The sequence below is a fragment of the Hydra vulgaris genome, chromosome 12, assembly GCF_038396675.1.
Source record: "Hydra vulgaris chromosome 12, alternate assembly HydraT2T_AEP".
Classification (NCBI taxonomy): domain Eukaryota; kingdom Metazoa; phylum Cnidaria; class Hydrozoa; order Anthoathecata; family Hydridae; genus Hydra; species Hydra vulgaris.
This window is the reverse complement of record NC_088931.1, coordinates 72853241-72861677: the sequence shown is the minus strand read 5'-3', so window position 1 is coordinate 72861677 and position 8437 is coordinate 72853241. Positions and strand designations below refer to the sequence as shown.

General features: G+C 28.1%; 1 non-coding gene across 1 annotated transcript; it reads right to left on the bottom strand.

Annotated features, from left to right (window-relative positions):
- Positions 1–6697: 6697 nt before the first annotated feature.
- Positions 6698–6862, bottom strand: LOC124808339 (U1 spliceosomal RNA). Its single transcript, XR_010642830.1, has one exon. It is a non-coding gene; the product is annotated as a U1 spliceosomal RNA (small nuclear RNA).
- Positions 6863–8437: the final 1575 nt, after the last annotated feature.

Sequence of the window (8437 nt, the reverse complement as noted above, 5' to 3'; positions counted from 1 at the left end):
ATAAAAAAGTAGCGTAGTTTAGTTTATTTTCTAGTTTTATGTTTCCGTTTATCTCTTCTATTTCTTTAGTTTCGTTTAAAAACGAGAATATCTTCTTATTTAATAAACTTTTATTTATTAATTTTTTATTTAAAATTTTTTTAGATTTAATAACTTAACTCAGTTAAGTTGATTGTTTTCTTTCGCAATGTCGGTCTTCGGCGGGAAATAAAGTTTAGAAATGGCCGGACTTTCGATATCTCTATCAGGTGCAGTTCGGTCTTTTTTATAAAGTACTCTCGTGTGCCTAATGCAAGGGGGAGGTTGTTGGATGGGGGTGTTTGAGACGAATTTTTTAGTCAACAAAAATAAAGTAATTTTAATTCTAGTGCGGCTTGCGGTAAATGCGCATTTTTTAACAGCGGTTTTATCATAATTTCGATAGGATTTAATATACTTGTTTAAGTTTTATACTATAGTGAGAAATAAACAAAAATCTAATTTTTGATAAACCAAAAGCTTATTGTTAGAGAATTTATAAAAAAAATAAATAATGATAAATGATTTTCTTACGTTTTTATATTACTTTTTGAATTTTAATATTGCTTTAAGTTATTTCTGATTTAAAATGGCTGATGAAACTGTTTTAACAAACATAAATTTTAATTCATTTGTATCAAAAAAGTCAATACTATTAAACAACTATTCGGATCCTGATATTAATTTTTATAATAATGATGAAATAATTAAAAATATTAACCCTTTATATTATGACCCAAATTCTAAAAAAATTGCTAATGGAATGGAGGATAACTATTTTTCAATGCTTCATATTAATATTAGAAGTATTCAAAAAAATTTTGAGTCATTAAAACAACTTTTATATAAAATTGGCATTAAATTTCAAATAATTTGTCTAAGTGAGACATGGTGTAAAGATAAAAACATTGAAAACAATTCTAATTTTCAATTACCTAATTATAAAGTAATTCATCAAGTTAGAGCATCTAATAAGGAAGGTGGGGGTTTGTGTATATACATAAAAAACTCAATATTATTCAAAGTTAAACCAAATTTAAGTTCAACTACTAACGATTACGAATCGTTATGTATTGAAATTATTAACAAAACCTCAAAAAATATCGTCATTCATGGTTTATACAGACCGCCTTCAGGAAGCATTAAGGTATTTGAAAACCACATTAAAAAAATAATTAAAAATAAATCGTCTATGAATAAAGCTGTATATTTTATTGGTGATATCAATCTCAATATATTAGATTATGAAAATAATATATATATTAAAAACTTTTTTAACACCATTTTTCAAAATAGCTATATTCCACTAATCAATAAACCAACGCGAATAACTAAGGAAAGTTCAACATCCCTAGATCAAATTATAACAAATGAATTTATAAATGAAAATATAAGAACAGGAATATTTACAACTGACGTGTCTGATCACTTTCCGATTTTTATCCTATCGCAAAAATGCATATATAATGCCCAAAATGAACGGGAAAAAATAATTAAAACACGTTTAATAACCGACACTTCTATTAGTCATTTTTATAAGCTTCTATCCTGTGTTAACTGGGACACCCTAAAACTAAATCTAAACGCCAATAAAGCGTATGATATTTTTCTAACAGAGTTTCTTAATCTTTATAACAAGGCATTCCCAGAAGTTACTAAAGTAATCAAAACAAAAACACTTTTAAACCCTTGGATCACGAAGGGCATTCTTAAATCTTCAAAAAAAAAACAACGCTTATATAACAAGTTTCTTAAAAAAAGAACTCTTAAAAATGAAACTACCTATAAAAACTATAAACGGCTATTTGAGTCAATTTTAAAACGCTCAAAGAAACGTTACTATTCTGAACAATTAATAAAGCACAAAAATGATTCTAAAAAAACTTGGCATATTATTAAGGAGGTAATTAGAAAAAAAAGCTTATACAGAAATTTACTTCCTCTAAATCTTAAATTTAATAACAAACAAATTGTAAATAAATCCTTAGTCGCTGAAACACTTAACCAGTTTTTTGTAAATATAGGTCCTACTTTATCATCTAATATAGCAACTACTCAATCACACTTTAGTTCGTACTTAACCTCAACCAACCTTAATGTTATGTCTAATTATAAACTTACAGAAAAAGAATTACTAGACGCAGTCTCTTTATTAAAACCCAATAAAAGTTTAGGATTTGATGATATAAGTAGTAATGTCATTATCAAATCAATAAAACAAATTACAATTCCATTACTACATATTTTTAATTTATCTCTAAAACAAGGCGTTTTTCCAGATAACCTAAAAATTGCAAAAGTCATTCCAGTGTTAAAATCAGGTGATCCTTCCGATGTTACGAATTATAGACCAATCTCAATTCTTTCTTGTTTTTCTAAAATATTAGAGCGGGTTATGTATAATAGACTATATTCCTTTTTAAATGTTAATAATATTCTTTTTCATAAACAGTTTGGATTTAAATCTGGTCATTCAACTGATCATGCAATCACTCACCTTGTTCATGATATATTTAAAGGGTTTGATGAAGACAAGTATACCCTAGGTGTATTTATCGATTTAAGTAAAGCTTTTGACACTGTCAATCATCAAATCCTTCTATCCAAACTGAAAAGTTATGGTATAATAAATACTAATTTGTCCTGGTTTGATAGTTACTTGTCTAATAGAAAGCAGTTTATTTCATATGATAGCGGAAAAACGGAATTTAAGTCAATCACCTGTGGTGTTCCTCAAGGATCAATTTTAGGACCACTTTTATTTCTCGTTTATATTAACGACTTATATAAATTTTCTAACATTTTAAACTTAATTTTGTTTGCAGATGATACAAACTTGTTTTATTCTAGTAAAGATATCAGTAAATTATTTCAAACAGTAAACAAAGAAAAATTAACCCAATGGTTCAAATCAAACAAACTATCTTTGAACATCAATAAATCCAAATACACTTTGTTCCATCGTCTTCATAAAAAACAAGATATTCCATTAAAACTTCCTGATCTTTTTATTGATAACGCATTATTAAAAAGAGAGCAATCAATAAAATTTTTAGGTGTGGTTCTGGATGAAAATTTAACCTGGAGGGACCACATAGGTCTAATTGAAAATAAAATATCAAAAAATATAGGTGTTTTGTATAAAGCCAAGCAGTTTTTAAATCTATTTTGTTTAAAAAACTTATATTTTTCTTTAATTCATTGCTACTTAAATTATGCAAACGTTGCTTGGTGCAGCACAAACGCAACAAAAGTAAAAAAACTGTTTAGTAAACAAAAACAGGCTATAAGGATAATTACAAACGTAGACCGTTTCTCTCACACTCAAACATTATTTAATAAACTTAATATTCTAAATGTATATAAGCTACACCTTTACCATATTCTTATCTTCATGTTTAAACTTGATAAAAAAATATCACCAATGTTATTTAATTCACTTTTTGAAAAAATAAACCACATATACCCTACCAGATTTTCAAAAAACAATTACATTCAATCCAAAACACATTATTCAGCAACCAAATTCTCAATTGCTAACCGAGGTCCTAAGCTGTGGAATACAATATTAAATAATGAGCTGAAATCTAATTATTCTTTAAACCTGTTTAAAACAAAACTTAAGCAATTACTGATGATACATGAAAATGAATTAAAGTTCTTCTAAAAAGCTTTTTAAACTAGCAAACAAAAACAAAAATTAACCTACTAATTACTCTTTAATATTATATTTAATATTCTAAACAATAGTCTGCTATTGTAAATGTATTTCTTATCTTATAAGTTTTGAATTTACAAACGATTTTTTTAAGTTTTATTATTTGAAATACTAATTACTAAAAATATTGTAAAATTTTATAATTTCAATTTTTATTAAAAAAAGTTATTGTAAATTCTTTTTGTAATATTAATACTTATATATCATCTTATTTTACTAATATCATCTTATTTTACTATTTTAAAAAAAAAAAAAAACTTACGAGATTTTTTTAAGTTCGACGATTTTTAAAGACTGATTACACTAAAAGTTTTTATTCTCATCAGTGACTGATAAATAAATATACATTTTGATTTATTTAGTTTTTAGATGCTGTTTTTTGTTGATTAAGAAGTAAAAGTTAAAAAACAGGTTGAGCGAGATGATCATAATAAACTTTGAGCGTGTGGGAAAAATTTCTAAAAATTAATAAACATTCCATCCCGTTTATTAATCATTATAGTTTTTATAAACAGCCTATAAAATTAACCTTAATTGAAGACATCTAAAGCTATTATTAGGGTTAGGACTATTGTAATGCCCCACTTTTGGTAATAGTAAGGCTATCATCAGACACGCAATACTTTGCTGCCATTTAGAGCTTAGAAATACATAACAAGATAGGTGATGCGAAATCTAATTATGTAAAAAAATAAAATTTGCAATATATTGCAAATCTGTAAATAAAAAATAGCAAAAATAATAGTAAGTTCGTCAGAGATGAATATAAGTTAGCTTTTCTACTTTAATGTCAAGTAATACTCTACAATAGTTATTGTAATTGTTTTCATTAAAACAATAGCTATTGTAATTTTATTTCATTAAAACAATACAATAGTTCTCGAATTTTATTGTATTGTTAGAAAAAAAACAATACAATACTTATTGTAATTGTTTTTCATCACAGCAATACAATACCAAAATAAATTTTTTTTATTGTTTCTGTAATATTGCAATACAATATTATTGTATTGTAATGTGTAATTGTATTTAATTATTACAATTACAATAACAATAGGCCTAACCCTAGCTATTATTAAAAAATGCGGGGAAGAAAGAGATTTTTTTAGAGGAGGCTGAATAAGTGCGAATTTCATAACTGCAAATCTGCATAAGTGCGAAGCAGTTGCAAAGACTGGCATAAGTGCGAACTGGCACAAACGCGAACTGGCATAAGTGCGCCGAAAGAATTTGCAAACATTGGCATAAGTGCGAACTGGCATAAGTGCGAACTGGCATAAGTGCGAATCAATTGCAAAAACTAGCATAAGTGCGAACTGGCACAAGCGCGAACTGGCATAAGTGCGCCGAAATAATTTGCAAACATTGGCATAAGTGCGAACTGGCATAAGTGCGAACTGCCATATGTGCGAATCAATTGCAAAAACTGGCATAAGTGCGAACTGGCACAAGCGCGAACTGGCATAAGTGCGCCGAAATAATTTGCAAACATTGGCATAAGTGCGAATTGGCATAAGTGCGAATTTGCCAATTCGCCACTTATGCCAGTTTGCACTTATGCCAATGTTTGAAAATTCTTTCGGCGCACTTATGCCAGTTTGCGCTTGTGCCAGTTCGCACTTATGCCAGTTTTTGCAATTGTTTCGCACTTATGCCAATGTTTGCAAATTCTTTTGGTGCACTTATGCCAGTTCGCGCTTGCGCTAGTTCGCACTTATGCCAGTTTTTGCAAGTGATTCGCACTTATGCCAGTTCGCGCTTGTGCCAGTTCGCACTTATGCCAGTCGCAGTTATGCAGATTCGCAGCTATGAAATTAGCAACCAGACAATCTCTAATGGACTTATTATAAAAGGACAAAAATAGACTTCGACAAAGCACTAATTGCAACAATTTTAATTACAACTATCAAAAATGAATTGTCTATAAAAAATGTTTGTCTTTCTAGACAATCATTTTAAAAACGGACACTAAATGAACATCTCATCTCGATTTTTTAATGAGGTATAGAAGATCTATTTAATATATAATTTGGACTTATAACGAGTAATTAAATTTTCACTGCAGCATCGTTTCAAAAACTGAAAACGAGCACAAAATTAAAAATACAATTTTTCTAACAGAAGTTTATTTTTTAATTTTTTGTCCAGCGTGTGCTGTTGATTAAAAAGTTAATGTCTATTTAAAAACCTCAAAATGGACTATTTTGTGCTCAATTGAAGTTCATTAATTACTCAGTTCAGTTGTTTTTCAATTCTCAGTGAATGTGCGTGAAAATTTATTTTTAAAATGCCCTCTCCAGTTTGGGATTACTTCAAAAAAGTTGAAGGTAAGTTTATCATTTAAAAAATTTTCCTTAGTCACTAAAATCTTTATCACCTTCAATAAAATTATATTAAAAATATGTGATCAAGGAGTTGTCCTTTATAAAATGTGGATTAGTAAGTAGAAGATTCCAATAGGTGTTAAAATTTATTTAGGTTTGTGAATAAAACAATAGTGAAAAAGAAAAATGTTTTTTACTTTCATTTTATTGATGAATATGTACGCAAGTTTTAAACAATAATTAATCATGGGCAATGATCGTCATTTGGAGTTTTGATGTCATTTCAATATTTTTTTAATATTATAAATTTACTACATAACAATCTTCAAATAATACGGTAATGAAAGATTTCTGGTTTTATGAAATCAAGTAAATTTAGACAAAATCATAGACACCAAATAGACAAAAAATTATGCTTTGTAGACTTATGAAGTGAAAATTATTTTTTAACTGAGCAATCTTAAGACACCATCAAAAATTTGATAGACACAACAAGGACAAAAAATTAAACATTTGTTGTGTCCATTACAACATACAGAATTGTCTATGTCTGTGTTGTAAGTCTATCCATAGACTAGTCTGGTTACTATAAGAAATTCGCACTTATTTAGTCGCTCCATTTTTTATTGATGCATATTGGAAGCGAGCGCGAACGCAGGCTTCCGCTACCAGAAATTATACTGTCGAGTTACCGACGTTAGCGGTAATCGCAGAGGTCAGCCAAGTCGAAGTGCAATGAATAAGCCTCACTCTGGAAGAAGCCGCTTCGTGATCCGACTTAACTTCCCAGTCAGGTAAGTATACATTTTGGATTTATTATAATGACCGAGATTTTTACTGTCAGTTCCGATTGTGGTGTTATATTAAAAATAGGGAAATTCAAAATCTAAACAAAATGGTGGAACAGTTACTGAAGTAAAACAAAATTAGTTTAATCTTAGTTTTGTTGATACTTTTGAATTCCTAATAAAGGTTTTTCAAAAGTTTTATTGACGATCTCCAACATCACGCAAAAGATGATGAAGTAATTTGTAAAGTGAAGCTCTCCTTTTTTAAAAACAAACTTTCAATAAAACGAAATAAAACCACAACCGAAATTTTATTAAATTATTTTTTTTCCTGTAATTCGTAAAACAGCTTTCGCTCTTTGATGCTCAAACCTGTTTAAATGCTTTTTTAGAATGAAAAAATATTCATAATGAATCCGTTAATAATATAGAAAAAATTTCAAATTCACCTCTTTTTTTAAATAAAATTATAAAAAACAAAAACAAAAAACGATTTACAACTTATAAAGAAAAATGTTTATTACACGATTTACAACTTATAATTACAACTCTGAGTTTGCCGAACAACTTCACGAAATCTATTGTTTTAAGAAAACGAAAAAAAAATTAAAATTATTAGGGGGCCATATATGCTTTGAAATACAATAAACGGTATAACATTTATTGATTTTTAACCTCCTGAAATTATTTGGATGGCGCATAACATTATTGCGATTTTTTTTTCAATGTCAAAAACTGTTTTTGCTTACTTCTTTAAAAATTATATAAACATAAAATATAATAATTCTCATAAAATATAAACATATAAATATAATAATTAGTAGTGTTGATTAATAACAAACTTGTATCAATGTTATTAAGATCTTAGCTTACCCACGATTTTACGGAAATCTTGAAAGAAATATAAAACTTTTATGCAAATACACGAGTTTAGAAAAGTAAGAAAAAAGTAATAAGAAAAGGCGAAAATCTTTTTAAAATCAATTTAAAATCAATTTAAAAATTCAATACCCAAGCATTTAAGGGTATTTTCATCCCAATTAAATATTAGAAAACTTTCTTAATTTTTTGTTTTATTTTTTCCGAGCCACAAATCTATGCATTTGGCTACATTTAATGTGGCTCCATTGGCTTGCTCGTTGAATTCTAAGGCCCAACCGAGTTCTTTCATCGACTTTAATATCCTGTTAAATAGATGTTTGTGTTGTCAGCGTATTGCTGGATTTTAGTTTCTTTTTGGTTTACTGTTATTCCTTTTATTTTTTAATTTGCTCTTATGTATCCTGAGAAAATTTCGGCTTGTATGATATATAGAATCATCGAAAGAGGACCCTGCCTTACTCCTCTGCGTATTTCAATTTTTCACATAAAAATCCGTTTATTTTTTTTTTGCGCGCTTATGTCGTAATATATCGTTTTAATAAATTTTATAAATACGGTATTAAAACCTAAAAAAAGATAAAGTGTCATATAGATAGTTTCTATCAACTGCCTGGTCAATGGGTATAATAGACGCATCAAGTCGGTTTTGTTGGATATTCTTATAATATCTCTGGTGTATGATAAATTGGAATATATGGTTCTACGCG